Here is a 16,220-nt window from a genome sequence, read left to right as displayed (position 1 = left end):
GAACACAAGGGTTACATGACACAAAATAAACAGAAATGAGATTAGAGATAGAAATTTTGCCACACGGCTGTATTTAGACTGAAGAAAAACCAAAGAACAAATAAAATTATATTAATCTATTTTTGCCCCAAGCTGTAAAAAGCTCTTGTGTCAAAAACCATCCCTCTAAGTTACACTTGGAATCCCTGCTATATATTATATTAACTCCTTTTTATTAGCAGTCTTATTACTCTCAATATGCACAAGAGCAGAGCAGTTTGCAAATGAACAGAATTGGACTGCAAAGAGTGCAAACCATGGAAAATGCTGCAAGATATTTACTAGCTTGGTATAAATCTGCATATAGATTGAGGAATTCAGTCATAAAGCACCTCCAGGTGAGCCTCAGCAGACGTGGTTATGGGGGCCCCTGGAAGCTTTGTGTGCACACAATGGGCTGCTACAAATGGAAGGGAACAGTTCAGTTTGTCAAACCTACTTAAGCGTCTCTATTTATTGGGGAATTATGGTATGGTATGTCTTGGAAGAAAAGGAAATAGAGACCTTGGCTTACTGCAACAGAGTAAGCCACTGGAGTTCTTTGTGAAGTAGGATTATACTGAGTTTAAGGATAAAAATCCCATATTCTAATGCGATTTAGGACACGCAACTCCCAGTGCAAGTTTTCTCAACCTTGATCACTTTTTTAAAGCTGATTTTAGTTCTGCTGAGTAAATTATCCAAGAATCAGTCAGATTAGGGGGATAAAAATGGAACTAGAGGGAAAGATAGATGCATTAAGAGCATTAGAACTTAAAATCTCCTGTATAACTCCCAGTTTAGCTGAATGCTACTCCTTTTTAAAATGGATGATGAATGCCTTCTCACCTGCTGATGGAAACCACAGGTACTGCAAGGGAAATGAAGGCTACTTCTATTTATTGTGTATAGCAGAGTCACTTTTAAACTCTATTCCTTTTATGTTTGTAAGAGTTTTCATTCAGCAAAAGAAGAATAGTTGGAGGTAAATAAATATTTATTTGAAACCGTGGCTCTAATTTATGCTTTAATCCAAGTAAAGCTTGGCCACTAACATGACAAACCAGGACTATGATTTTTGAAAGTTAGATTGTTATGTAGTAAGATAATTCCTTGCACTCAAGCAAAAATTCCTTAATTAAGATAGGAATGTTCTATGGTTATATGAAAGAGGACAGTCAGCTCAATACCCTTAATTTTTGCTATCTCTTGTACGATCTACACAAGATCACTTCTCTTCAATATTTGCATCTCTAATTGAAAAGACAGTAATTCTCAGGGAGATATATTAAAATAAGTCCTCAGCTTCATCTGATCACTGAATTATTATTATTCATGGGAGTTCCACTGTTAGTGTCACACCTAATGTAATCTCAAGCTATGCTAATTAGTGTAATTTTAGAGTGGCCTCCCCATCTTGCTCCTCTCCTCATCCTGTCCCTTGTGTCCTTTTGTCACCATGTTCAGCATGGATAAAATTGTCCTGTGGAATATAGTGTTAGATAAAATCAACCTTTTATGTCTTGGACTGTCTCGTAGCTGGGGCAGCTCACCCATAAGGGAATTATTCCTTACCATTGCTGCCATTAAGGATTCTGAACCCTCTACTAGTCCATAGTAGGTGAACTTAGGAAAGTCAATAAGCCTCTTAAGCTGTGATATGAGTATTTAATCCTCTGTTTCTTTTGGAACCTTTACACAAAGTGCTCAGTAGCTGAATTCTGATAAAACGAAAAGGTAAACTCTAATTAGAACAATGCAGTTCAGACTTTTACATTAAGGTTGTCACAACACTTTCAATATGAAAATCAATCTATGAGGGCTTACAGCTCAGACATGAAAAGGTTTCATGAATTTCACTGGGCTGGCAAAGGTCTCTACCACATTGTAAAGCTCATTTTTAGCCAGGTTTCATATAGAAATAAGTCATGAAACAAAAGGGTACAAGTGATACTGTATTGTCACAAGAGCTTGCCTAACTTAGCAGATTTGGAGCCCATTGATTATTTTCAACTAAGACATCTAAAAAAAGTGCAATGAGAATTGCTTTGCTGTGTTCTCTGTGGATGTAGCTGTTAGGTAGTGAAGGTAGACACCAAAACACAGAGAAAAGCTGCAGTGCAGAAGTCACCCACTGGTCCAACAGCCAGAACCCACTGAGGCTCACACCTTGTGGACATTATTGCCAACCACAGAATGCACAAATGCTGAAAGGCTTTTATCACCAAAGCTCTTATTTCACATAAACTTGTTTGTAGAGAAAAATCCCCACAAAATTGAGGGAGGATTATAGTGGGTTTGACTGTTTGGTGATATCTACACAAAACTTCCTTAACCAGGCAGAGAACCTGCTTACAAGTGAGGAGAGGACTGAACTCTCAGTTCCAATCTCTCTTAGACACTTCTATTCTGGTCCTTACTTGTGAATTAAGATTTTGACAAAGTTCATCGCCCTAAAAAACAAAGATCATTTATATATATTTTTTTTTTGGTCAGTTGTCGCCATGTGGCTATTAACATATGAAAGAAACAAAAAATAAAAATTAAATGCACTAAGACACTTCCCTTAGCGGCAAGGGTCACACTTTTGCTCGAGCTATCTGGGAGCTCTAAAACGGGACATGTGAAAATGAGACTCCTTTGTGCTGAGACTGTACAAAGATAACATTCCAAAGTTTGAGTCTGTACAAAGATAACATTCCAAAGTTTGAAGCTACTCAATAATACACGAAACACATACACAACAAAGGTAAATTGCTTCCTGGCAATGCTTTTCATCTCAAGACTAATTACAACGTCCCAAAAATCTTCTGCTAGAACTCACTGAAATTAATTCCTTCCTAAACCTATTTTCTCCTTTAGGACTAACTTTTCTAGGACTTTCAAAGTACTATAAGCAAAGAAGAACTTTATCAGCAGAAAAAATTTAGCAAATTAAGATCTAGATCCTTTCTGCTTGTCCATGCTGCTCTAGAGCTCTGACAGTCCCCCTTTTTCTAATGTATAACTTTATATAATACTGTGCCTTTACAGTTGTTCTGTAATTCAGTCTCCTGGGTAATTTGCTTTTCTTGTTTTGAACATACAGTGAAAAATTAAAGAAATATTGATATTTACCCCTAAGAGCTCAGATATGAGTGATTTGAGGACAAGTATAAAAGAAAACAGTCTTGCTGTAAAACTTTCAGCAAAAGCATTCTTAAAAGGAAAAAAGATAATTGGAAAATAACAACATGGATTTGGGCAAAAGAGGAAAGAAAACAGGATAACTTTAGTACTGTTTTAGATCACATGAAATAAAAGGGAAGCATCACCCTGGAAAAGCAACCCTAGAAACATGATGCCATTAAATTATTTCTTGTTTCATCCTGACTCCTGTTATCCTCTGGCTGTTCAACTATGTTAAATAAAATACTTCAAAGGAAAGTCTCAAGTGTTCAACAGCTGATTTTTCTCCTATAGGTGCTGAACTGGCAAAAGCGGAAACATGTGGAGCAAATATAACTAACCAGAGAGGAAGGATGGGCTGCCAGAGCATTTTAGAGAAGGAAAATAAAATAGTAATGAATAGGTCTGGAAGATGAAGGTGAGCATGAACTAGGCTTCATTAGGAAGGCAAGGAATGGCAGGGATAACAAATCTGCAGCTTCCTAATACACTTCTAATTGGGGCAGATAAAATTATATTCCTGTGCATAAAAGGAAATAACACCTTCCTTCTGCCTCTGGGTGTGAATAAGGTGTCAGGTCATTCAGAACAGGGTTCCCAGGGTAATAAAGGCTGGCTAAGGAGTTCTGCACAGCCCAGGCACTGGCTTCTTGTGGTATTAAGGATTTAGCTACCTGAGTATCTGGGATAAATCAGAACTAGAGTCATCCACCATTACTGTGGTATGATTCACATTTATATAATCCACTTCCTGCAGAAAGAGCCATCCCCTGCCCCTCAATCACACAACCTCCCCCACCCCAGCTCAGATCCAATAATTCTGTTAGAGGGAACACAAGCACAATCCTTTTGGGTGGAATATTGCCCTGCAGAAAAGGCCAGCTCTTCAGGCTGAACTGGGAACACACATTCCCATCACATCAACAGTTCAAGTGGGAAAAGCAATTTATTCATGCCCCACATGTCAGAGGATGCAGATAAGATCATTACACATTTCTGTTGCAAAACACTGTAGATAGAGTGTCATAGAGGATTAGATTTGCTGTATCTTATTTATTATACATGTCCACATATTGTGATAATTGGGTTGAATAATATTTCATGCAGGCTAATGTGAAAATCATTTTTGCTGAATATAAAATTACTTATTTTGATTCTGCAGGGGTTTGTTTTGTCAAAACTCATGTAGCACTTAGGAAACTAATAATTGTTCAATTGTGGAGCAGAAGTGTAAAATTATCTTAACAGAAGTGCAGAGAATGAAAAGAACAATGGATCTGACCTCATTTGTTTGATTATTAATGGTGTTTCATCTAATTTACAAGGTCTAACCTTGTGTAATGCAAATGTAGAGTGCAAACGTATCTTTTTATCTCACAGTCACTAATTAGTTATGCTATATATCACCCTATCTTTGCTCTAGTTAAGCAATGGGACAGAAATCTGAGGAAAAAAACACCAAGATTAACGTTTGGAAAGCACCATTAGATAAGAAAGACTGAAAAAAATCTGTGAAGATTATTTAATACACTTTATAATTTGGTACAGCTCTCACTCCTCAGTTAAAGAAAAAAATAAATATTAGAAGCGTAAACCTTTCCACCTGTGATTTATTCAGAAGTTTCTCTTCTGTTTCTCTTCCTAAGACCTGACAGAGCTACCAGCCACTGGCAGAAAATGGCCCAGTATTACATCAGTCAGTTACAGGAGCCACTCAGACTCCACACTAACAATGGCATTGCTTTTTACATTTCAGAGAAAATCGCCTTTTCTAAAGACCAGGATAATTAGATTTCAGAGATGAGAACAGCAAGAATGGTGAAACAAGGCAGGATCTGCACCTATTTCCTCTACAACTTCCATAGAAAACACCCAGATGGATTTGCAGGGAGATTGGACAGGAGCAGCAAGCTCTCCCCTGAGCTATGTGGGTTATGTGCACAGCAAGGAGTCAGGAGAGGGTGTTGGTTCCTCCCCCTGCCCCAGATTTTGTTGCATCAGACTATGGATGTCTTTCACAACTCTGGTTTCTCTGGAAGTTTTGTAAAGTAAAAATCCACCCTTGCTCAGCAGATGGATTTTGTTGCTCCTGTACTTAAATTACCATAACAACGGAGGAGGGCACCTGCTGGGACAGGCCAACAGCCTCAGCTTGGGTGGTTTCCGTGAGGCATTGGCATCTCAGAAGAAGAGAAAATGCATCTCCACAAAACAATTAAGTAAAAATTAGAAGGTGATAAAATGGAAAATTAGTGTACTCAGATAGAATTTAGGACTGAAGCTTCTCTCCCTCCCATTAATTCCTTGATGGATGATACCACTGTGTCCTCAACACATTTGTTTTAATTAAACAAAACTGAAGGATGGTCCGTGCTCATTCAATATTTTAGGTCAGCACCACTACAGCATTCTGTGCAAGTATATATCCCACCTGTCGCTTCCCTTATAGTCTAATGAGGTCATGTATCAGTGAAAAGCTCTAAATCTTTAGTTTTCAAACTTTTTTTTTTCCTTTTAGAGTTTTCTTCTGAAAGAACTGCCCACCCTTACTCCCATTAACAACAAAATCATCTCCTCTCTTTTCACTCCTGTCTGACACCACCTAAAGGACTTAATAATGACAAGAGGAGACTAATCAAGATTCTTTCTGCTCCTTATCCATTTGATTTTATCTTTCTGTTTGATGCTTCTGAAGTTCCTAGCACAACAGGACACTGGCGCATGACAGTAACTCTGAGACACAACCATAATACAAATAAGTAAGAAACGTTTAAGAATGCCTCCTCTTCAAGGAAAACTAAAAGGCTCTAAACTAATATTATTTTTAAAGTTTTACACTTATATATTTGCTAAGTTAATTTTTCCTGTTCTCTGGCAATTAGCTGTCTTCTCAGTCCTCAAGTCTGTCTGGGCTACTGAGCTGCTCTTTGTGGCTTCTCTACAAAGAACATGTCAAGGGTAGCCAAGCCCACTAGTGCTACTGAGGAGAAAAATACTCTTAATTGTTGGTTACATACAAATAAACTCAAGAACCTGCTTCTAACATGCTGTAACACTTCCTGGGTTTTGCAAGGTCGTTTTTGGGTAGCTGTCATAACCCCTATTGCTTTCATTAAGTTGGTGCTACATTTATTTCCCTTTGCACCATGCCATTATCAGTTATTTACGTGATGCCACAGATTTCCACTGCACAGAAAAAGTAGGGGTTTTGGAGACACTGAACTAAGCAGAGTTCTCAAGAGCATATCAGAGGTGTGAGGGTAAGAGGGAATGCAGCATAGTGCAAAGGTGATCCACAGTCTGAAATCCTACACCCAAAATCCAGTTCAAGTATCACAGCACAGAGGTTTCTTCACAGGGAATAATGCCAAAAAATGAGAGGCTTTTCAAGAATAGGGTATTTGTAGAAAAAGCCCACAAAAACACCAACACCAACCAGCCTGAAGAAAAACCTCAAAAACCAAACTAAAAAGACCCCAATAAAATCAGAAAATGTCCTTTGCATCAGGTTTCCCTGGCACTGTGTATTTGAGCTCCAGTGCTATTCCCTGGCAAAGGGCTTCCAGAGCTGCTTAGAATTTTCCTCACTGTAGCAAGGACAGCCTTCAGCCTGCAGGGGACTAAATCTTGCAATATCAGCAGATCAATACTTTGGTATTCAGCAAAATTCTGTTTCACTTTTTTGCCTTTTCTCTTCCATCTCTGTTTGCCAGCATGTTCAGGCTTCTCTCTTCCTGACCAGAAATCCACAGAACTCTCTATTCTGAAGCCTGATTTTTTTCAGACACCCAAGAGCCTCATTCACCTTCACATTACAAATGCAGAGTACAAGATTATTTATTTTTGATCACTTTGAGCACAGAAGCATTTGTCTTGCCAATTATTTCATTCATATCCTGGTGGCAGGCATGCTCTCTCTTACTCTTTCTCAGCCCAGTTCAGTCCTCTCAATGAACAAGTTATCAGCACAATTTTTTATCTTCTCACCCATGAGGGTGATCCTTTTCCTTTGAAGAAAACAATTCTCTTTTCCTCTCTCAGGGGCCACCAAACACTGACCACACCAACACCACCAAATGTCCCTCAGCTAAGGGAGAATGAGGATAACACACAGCTCCATAACACAGCTCAGCAGGAGCTCAGCTTCCCTTCTGCTTCTGAAATAACCCCCTAGCATCTGCCCTTCACAAAAAGATATGTGTGGATTTGTTTTATTTTACCCATCTGTTCAGATACTCCAAGATCCAGACAGAATTTCTTACCATCATAGAACATATCTTCATATGACTGGATGCTATGCAATAATTCTGACTAGAATTTTCCCAATGCTGCTACTCACATGGTTTAGCCACTGAGCTTCATTTTGCTTGTCTTTCACAAAAACAACAGGAACAGGAGAAGGTCAGATGATAAAAGTAAAGTGTTTAGAGACTCAGAAAAACATCTATTTATGAGACTGAGCTTCCAAAGACATTTACAACAAGCAGCAGCATTGGAAATGTTAGCAGAATATACCTACTTACAATATTCTGGAAGAGTTTAAAAATTCCACAGGAGCAAAATATTGATAATTAACGAACAATCTTTTGCTCATAGTTGTCTAAGTTGTTTCTAGCCTTGTTTTGATCAAAATAACTTAAATAAATTAAACCCCAGGCAAAAAATAAAAGACTTAAGGAAAGGCAATGTTCAGTTAATTTTGACAAGCGTTTTAGTCACAATGGTGCTCATATTCAGAAAGCCCTGCTTATAATGGTGCACATTATAGACAACAGCCCTTCAGACCTGGGTATTTTGGAGCACTCTTCTGTGGTACCCTGGCTCGCCATTAGTTCTTCATTTTAAAGTTTAGATCAAGGTTCTGTTTTTTTTTTTTATTTCAAGGTCTTTGCTAAAAACATTTGTGTAACACAGTGTTGCTCAGTCACATTTATTTGTGCTTATTATCGTAATTATTTTTGCCAGAAAGACTGACAATTATGCATTTGCATATGTAGTAGATCAAAACCCCCTGAACACCCTGGTGTTTGCTCTGGGCTTATTACTCCCTGATACTTCTGCTATCAGTAGAATTTGCCTGTTTACCATTGCTATCTCTATTTAGATCATTTATTTAGATGAGAAACAGTGAGGAGCTGCACTGCTGACTCCTGGGAGGCCTCATTTGTTATCTTCTCCTAAATGAACAGCGGCTACTTTACTACTGTTTGTTATTTCAAGCCAAAGCTCCACTCACACCTCTGTTCTCACTCATATTCACACAGATCTGAGTTTAAAAGAGATTAAGCCATGCTGGCTCCAAATTCAGCAAAGGGGTAAAAGTTTTCCAGAGGAAACAGAAACAAATTCTGGGCCTGTGAGAAGGAGAAGCATTTGGCTTTTATAAGATGGAAGAGGGGCCATTATATTGCTAGAAAAGAAGGATGGGAAAGGCAAGAAGGAAAAATAGAAAAATATCAGCTTAGGAATTTTGCTGTGAAGCAGAGAAGACCAGTCATCCTCAGCAGAGACACAAAAGTAAAGCACAAAAGTAATTTTATTTGGAGTCCAGGTACAGTTTAGGGAAATGAATATTCCTTACCTCTAATGTTTGAATGTCTTTTTAGAGGTTGTCTTTGTTTCTCTTTGGCAGAAGTAGTTAAGTGCACAGGAGAGTTAATAAAGCTGGATTCATAGAGATTTCTATTTTGTGATGGGATTTGACTGAAATGTATTACAGTATAAAAACTGAAACTTTGGTGGACATCTTGCTGTGGGGGAAGGGAAGGAGAAGGGAAACTCACTCTTAATTCTAGCTGCTATTTTCAAGTAAGCATGTTTAAACTATTAATTCTCCATCAGACATGGCTGAAATAGGCTGATGCACTCAGAACAAAATATCATCATAACAGACAGAAATCATGATTAGATGAGACAGTTCCTAAAGAAACAAACACCTTGAAATTAAAAGAATTAAGCAGCAATGCCACAAAGCACTGTGAAATCAAAGGTAAACCTTTGGTCACGAGTCAACCCATCCTCTTCAAGCAGATAAGGTTTTTTTTCTCATGCTAACTGGATTAACTTGCCTCAACTGAGGACATCCTACCCACAGCTAACTTTAAAATCTCCAGCTGAAGCCCCAAAGCTTAGTCTGGACTCTGGGCTCCTGGCATTTTCTCATGATGCACGTAATTCCACCCATCCATCCACCAATTTTAAACTCAAACTTACCATCTTGTGTTGATCAGGCTCGTAAGAATTGCATTTACCTTGTCTTTAGAAAATCACATCATCCTGACTACTGTTTTCAAAGTATATGCTACCATCAATATGAGGATTTCATGGTGGATCAGTAAAAATAATTTACTTTTTAATCTTTTTTGTAGTTCGCTATCCCAGATCAACCCTGCTTAGTATGGCCAGGCATAAAGGGGGTTTTGTTTGTTTATTTGTTTTAGCAATAAAAATTCCTAATACTGAATTTCCCTCCTCTGAATTTATAATTTCAGAGAACCAGGACAAAATCCTTGTGTGCACAGGACTGGACTTAGATTATGCTGCATTGAAACAGCTTCAGGAAAATGACTGAAGTAATTAAGTACTGCACTTCTTTGACTGCCACATGGCATTCAGGTGTGGAGTGAGCTGGCAAGCACAGCAGTCTCCAGAACAGCTTAAGTGAAGCAAGATTCCCCACAATGAATGTTCAGTATTTTTCAGCCACACCCCCAGGGGCCTCTACCAAAGAGGCAGATCCTGGCTCACATGGTCTCTCTTGTGCCTGTGAACGTAGTCAGTTTTTGCCTTCATTACAATAAGATAAATAATACAAGACTGGCACAATGGCTGAGAAGAAAGCACTCATGGCCAACTTGGCCTCCACCTTCAGGCCAAGGAAGCAATTTGCTTTTCTGCTCCCAAATATATTACCTTGACCCAACTCCCATCACAAGAACTTTTTTGCCATTATGGAAAACATGTTACAGAATTAAATGTTCCTTCTTATTTGTGATGATTCTGTAGGAAAGTATAAATCTCACCACGAACACTAATACTACACAGAATTTTCTTTATCCAAAAATGTTGCCTTTTCCTTTGCACATCACTTCTCAGCCTTTATCTTTTTCATATCAAGAATTATCTCAGCCCTTTTTATTTTTACGGGACAACATTACATTAAAACAAGGACCATGTGGGTCTACAACATTCTTTCTCTTCTGTGCCATTGCTTAATCCCACCAAACACCTGCACAAAGTTCTGGACCTTTCTAAAAGTATTTCAGCAACCTAAACAACTGGGATCTTGTTTACAAGACCAGATAGCTGACAAGACCAAGTAGCTGACAATAGTTCCCAAGACTTTTTAAAGCACCCTGAACGGGACCTTAAGAGACTGAATATCTCCTGCACACCAGAAGCACTGTAAATATTATAAACCACTAAATGGTGCTTGGGCTACACAACGTGTAGAATTTAAATCTTCAGGCCACAGGTCCCTGGTGCTCCTTAGAGATGCTTTCCAACTTTGTTACTGTTCAGAGAAGTGCAGCTCAACTGTAGAGCATTAACATACATCCAGATTTTCTCCTCTGATCCTTGTTTAAAGACTGTACAACCTCCACAGTGTAGCATGATGTATGTCAAGGACTACATTTGAACCCAAATGTGGAAACTCTTTATTTTCCAAAAATCTTCAAAATGTTGTAGGAAAATGCAGCGAGGTCTCCCTGAGGGCAGCAATCATCCTTAAGCTAGGGGCTGAGAAATCTCTACAGTGAAAGGCGAATTTAAACAGATAAATTCTATCCAAAGAGGTACATGTACTGTGGTTAAGACTTTTCTTTTTCTTTTTTTCTCTGTGGATAAAGTAAACAAAGGGATGCATGGCCTGTGTTGGCACACTACAAAGCTTTCAGGCAGCAAGTCACTGGAACAAGGAGAAAAGGCTCCGCCTCAAACTTCTTAGAGCAAGAAGGAACACTCCAAGCTGACTGCAGTGCTTTCCACAGCATATCACGACTGACTTGAAATCATTACTGAAAGCCAGGCCACTGCTATTGACTTTGCAATTACTCCGTGTCTCAGCGTGGGCGCGGTGGCAGCCGGCATCGACAAAGAGTAGCTAAAACTGGCTCTGGGCTTTTGTATCTATTGGTCTTTGTTAATTGCATTTCTACTTTCTTTATCACATTCACTTCTAAACACTCAGCAGTGCAGAGGATGCTGACAGGGCAAGTAAGTTTTGTCCTAAGTTCACACAGAAGCCTCTACAAACCAGGCTCCATGCTCGGTACCGCATTATGCAGCTCCTCTCGCAGGAAAACAAAGCAGTGCAACTCCTGGCAACCATCCTAAGTATGCAGGAAGGAGAACAACAAATGCCTCCAGGGACATGCTGATACATGGAGTTAACCAGCACCTGAAAAGCCCCACACCTGTGATCCTCCCACTGCTGCAAACAGCGCTGTGTTGACTCAGTGCATTACTCTGCCACGCGGGGATTCATCTCGCCTAATCTGAGGTGCTCACAAAGCAGACACTGTCACCTCAGTTAGTTATCCTTGTACAATCAGTGGAAGAAAACTGACACTTTTACTACAGCATGGATCATCTTGTGCAAAGAGGCACATCTAAAATAGGTCAGAGGAATCACAGCCTGGAAGCAATGAATTCCCTGATTTTTGGAAAGAACTCTGGATGAGAAGATGCCTTGAGAGGTGTAAGGGCTTTTCAGACAATGGAGTCTAAAATGAAACTCAAGATGTCAAGCCTATTTATGTCAATAAATAAATTAGTCTATTTTCCATTTAGCATAGAGTATGGAACAGCAAAAATCATATATGATTTTCTTTATCATGTTATCTCAGCTTGTCATTCTGCAATTCCTTTGTGACAGACACACAAACACTCCAGCCCAGAACACACCTGTCACAGAGCAGAACACAGCTCCCTGGCTTCACACTGTTAGCTCAGGGAAAAAGAAAAAAGCTCCATCCCATATCTCTCTCCTTTTTCACACTCCTGTTCATACATAGCTACAATAACTACCCATGTGTAAAAGAATATGGGAAAGCTGCTCTTAGAGATCACAAAGCCTGACTGCCAAGAATAGAGTACATCAGTGACTACTTTGAGGTGGACACATGCTTCTATTTCTCAACATTTCTATCAAATATAAAGTGTTTCACAAAAGCACAGCTCCTGTCTTTTAGCAGAAATTCAAAGTTTGGACCTCCCCTGCCCTACCCTTGGTCTGGTTGTTCCTACTTGTGCTGACTGCGAGGCATCTTCTCACCTGCACAGCTGGACACAAGCACTGGAGCTGGCAGAGGCAGTGTCTCTGGGGAGCCACGAGGACTCTGAAATTGTACTTCAATGTATATTGTTTCCTCTAAATTGGATCAAATTTGTTTCTACTGAACAGTTCATCACTTCCTAACTAGCCTGACTCCTGAACAGACTGTCCAATAAAGTCTCTTAAGGGGAGAATTCTATGCTATATCTTACACCACCAAGACCATTACTGGGTATATAGATGATGTTTTTTGATCCTGTCAGTTAAAGAAGAGAATAAGGGGAAGAATGGTATTTCTACTAGTGCAGCAGGCCCCAGAACCGTACTGGAACTATAGCCAGGGCTGACTCAGATGCTGATTCTGCTCTTCCCTTTAAATCTGATTGCTCAGTTTTGTAGTGGTAAGCCAGGATTATTGCAATTTTGGTAGAATTTTCTGTCATTTGGAAAGCATTACGTATAATAATAGTGTTTTATGAGATATGCAAGTAAGTATGGGGAAAATCAGGCTACAGGAGAATTGGGGCTTTTGTTTAAAGAAGGAACACTGTACTCTGGGCAAGAGGAAATATTGCCATTATCCACTGGGATTCAAGGGTCCTGTGGTGCTATTGTGTCACCTCTGCCTCTCTTAGACCTGTTGATCATGTATCATGAGTAAAATGTATATAACTGCATGTGGCACTACAGGGACAAGCAGCACTTGCAGTGCAGTGACATGTAGATGTTGATAAAGCTTTGGTTTAGAGAGGGAAAACTGACTCTCCACACCAACCTTCTGTCATGATTCATCCAGACATCCTCTTACTCCTAAACCCATTAGTCCTCCGAAGATTAAGTAGCACAGCACAGGCAGAAAGACTAAAGGATTGGGATGCATTATTTAGCTACGATTCAGTGCCTGAGCTCTGATGCTTTCATATTCCTAGCCTGCAGCAGAAAACACCTCTAAATGTACTAGCTGAAATGAATGGGTTGAACTTAAATTGTTCCTCCTCATGTCTGTGAAACAGGAAAAGTACCACAGCTTAGCTGCTGTGAAATAACCAACAGGGGTTTGGGTATGTGGGCACACATACACAGCGAGTAGCTGAGCTATACAGACAGATACTCCCTACTGCCTGAGCTGGTGTGGTGGCTATAACCTGCCTGGGTTCCCAGAACAGGATCAGTTTCAGTCAGCTAGAGCTTGAATATTAATCAATGTGTTCTGTTCAGGTGCTCATTTATTGTGCTTCGACTGAAACCTATAAGAGACAGCTTTTGACATGGTTTAGATACACTTCTTTACTACATCCAGGCTTTTTTCTGTGCCAGCACACTTTTCTTTGATTGTATTCCTTGTGCCAAGGCTTTTGGAATGCTTTCCACTCAGCACAGGTGCCCTGAGCACTGCACCAGTGCAGCCCTCGCAGAGTCAAGTCCCTCCCTTTTGGAGGGACTCGCTCTCTAGCTCACCAGTTTCAAAAGAGTCACATAAAAGTTAACATTTAATCTCTTAATAAAGCTGTCAGAGGTAAACAACTCTTTACTACTTTCTTCTTAAGGACACTAGAGACATCCTCTGAGGGAGAGACATAGATTTAAATGAAGTCATCTTTTAAACTACTCTCCATCTTCCATATGAATAAATCTCCTTCAAAGAGCTCTGACAATATGACTGGTTTGGGGACTGGGGAAGGAGGGAGGATGAGAAGGGGAGAACAAAACAAGATCAACCACCCAAAACAAACAAGCTTTCATTTCTGACCTCAGACACTGAGAGTACAAGATTCTCTGTATTGCTTCCAAGCACTTCCCTATCCTATCTGCTGTTCTGCTCCCAACCATGGCTGATTTTTCTAGCTTCAGAATGAGGCAGAAAAACAAACAGGATACAGCCAAGCACATGCTGGAGGGGAAAAATATCCTTTTAATGCAGTAGGAGACTAAGGTACAAACAATGGAGTACAGAATCTCAGCCTGGGTGTCAACAGATCTTTGTAGGCTTTTATACAAATAAAAAATGAGTTTAAAAAAAGTCCTGCTATTTTGGTCAGATACGACAGTTTACAAGTCAGGGCACTGGTACTTATTCTTGTACACAAGACACAGGTGATTAAAAATCTGGCTAGTCCAACACTTGTTCCCTTTTCAAACCTGGATCAATTATTTCTTCCTGTAACAACTTCTAAAGCTTCAGCTTTTTAAGATTTGCCTCTGAAGCCATCAGCTGTTTCTCCCTGCTACTCATTTGCTAAGCCATGAAATTCTTCTGAGCAAATACCCAAACTGCACCTCCACCAATGCAGCAGAGAACACACCCAGGCTGACAGAGAGATGTGTGCAGGACACCCAGAACACACCCAGGCTGGCAGACAGATAGATGTGTGCAGGACACCCAGAACACACCCAGGCTGGCAGACAGATGTGTGCAGGACACCCAGAACACACCCAGGCTGGCAGACAGATGTGTGCAGGACACCCAGAACACACCCAGGCTGGCAGACAGATGTGTGCAGGACACCCAGAACACACCCAGGCTGGCAGACAGATGTGTGCAGGGCACCCAGAACACAGCCAGGCTGGCAGACAGATGTGTGCAGGACACCCAGAACACACCCAGGCTGACAGAGAGATGTGTGCAGGACACCCAGAACACACCCAGGCTGGCAGACAGATGTGTGCAGGACACCCAGAACACACCCAGGCTGACAGAGAGATGTGTGCAGGACATCCAGAACACACCCAGGCTGACAGAGAGATGTGTGCAGGACATCCAGAACACACCCAGGCTGACAGAGAGATGTGTGCAGGACACCCAGAACACACCCAGGCTGGCAGACAGATGTGTGCAGGGCACCCAGAACACACCCAGGCTGGCAGACAGATGTGTGCAGGGCACCCAGAACACACCCAGGCTGACAGACAGATGTGTGCAGGACACAGAGGACGTGATACTTCCATCAGGGGCCAGCAGGGAAAGTGCACAGCAGCACCTGTCTGTACAAATTAACATCCAAGTCACCCAGCCACTTCTCCTGTGCCTCTGAGTCACCTCGATTGCTATGGATTACCATCCCTCAGGAGATTCAGGATGGCATTCCCATTATCCACTTAGGTACATGCTTTTACTGTATCATCTACTTAAGCTGCTCCTACCCACTGCCATTACTTTGTGTTATGAATGCTGGAGTTGATAGACATCAATCTGCCATTGCTCTCTCTTCCAGGGTATGTGAACTCAGGAAGTGCTGCAACATTTAGCTCAGGGCTTATGAAACACCCTGAAATGCCAAAACCTACACTTTGCAATTGGTTAGCCATAAATTTGGTTCTTTGGCTGTTAGAGGTGAGCATTACTTGTTTCAGTACTGAAATGTCAAAATCCTCCACAAAAGAAACATTTGCTGTAAATCTAAACCAGACTGGGAGAACCAGACACATCCCTGCCACTCCAGTATTTTGTCCAGTGAATGGCAGGACTCAGTTTCCACAGCTTTCCCACCCACATGTGTAATGTGTCACTTAGTGCAACAAAATTATAAAATGAGTCACAACAACGGTAGTTTGCATTTAAACAAATAGCAGGTGTAATATCTACATGATTATCAAAATCTATTTTGTTAGAGACAGATCAAAGGATTAGCAGAGTACACAAAGACCATGAGCCACAGTGCAAGACATTCTGCACTCAGTTCTATAATGTTATTCCAATTTCAAGACAAGCCTACTTTTAAAGTGACCTACTAAGTGACACTACCCCATTAGGTTTTCC

General features: G+C 40.5%; 1 long non-coding RNA gene across 1 annotated transcript; it reads left to right on the top strand.

Moving 5' to 3' along the window:
- The first annotated feature begins 409 nt into the window (after positions 1–409).
- Positions 410–5,257, top strand: LOC137483359 (uncharacterized). Its single transcript, XR_011004432.1, has 2 exons — positions 410–587; positions 4,943–5,257. It is a non-coding gene; the product is annotated as an uncharacterized lncRNA (long non-coding RNA).
- Positions 5,258–16,220: the final 10,963 nt, after the last annotated feature.

The sequence above is a fragment of the Anomalospiza imberbis genome, chromosome 16, assembly GCF_031753505.1.
Source record: "Anomalospiza imberbis isolate Cuckoo-Finch-1a 21T00152 chromosome 16, ASM3175350v1, whole genome shotgun sequence".
Taxonomy (NCBI): Eukaryota; Metazoa; Chordata; class Aves; order Passeriformes; family Viduidae; genus Anomalospiza; species Anomalospiza imberbis.
This window is presented reverse-complemented; position numbering and strand designations above follow the sequence as displayed.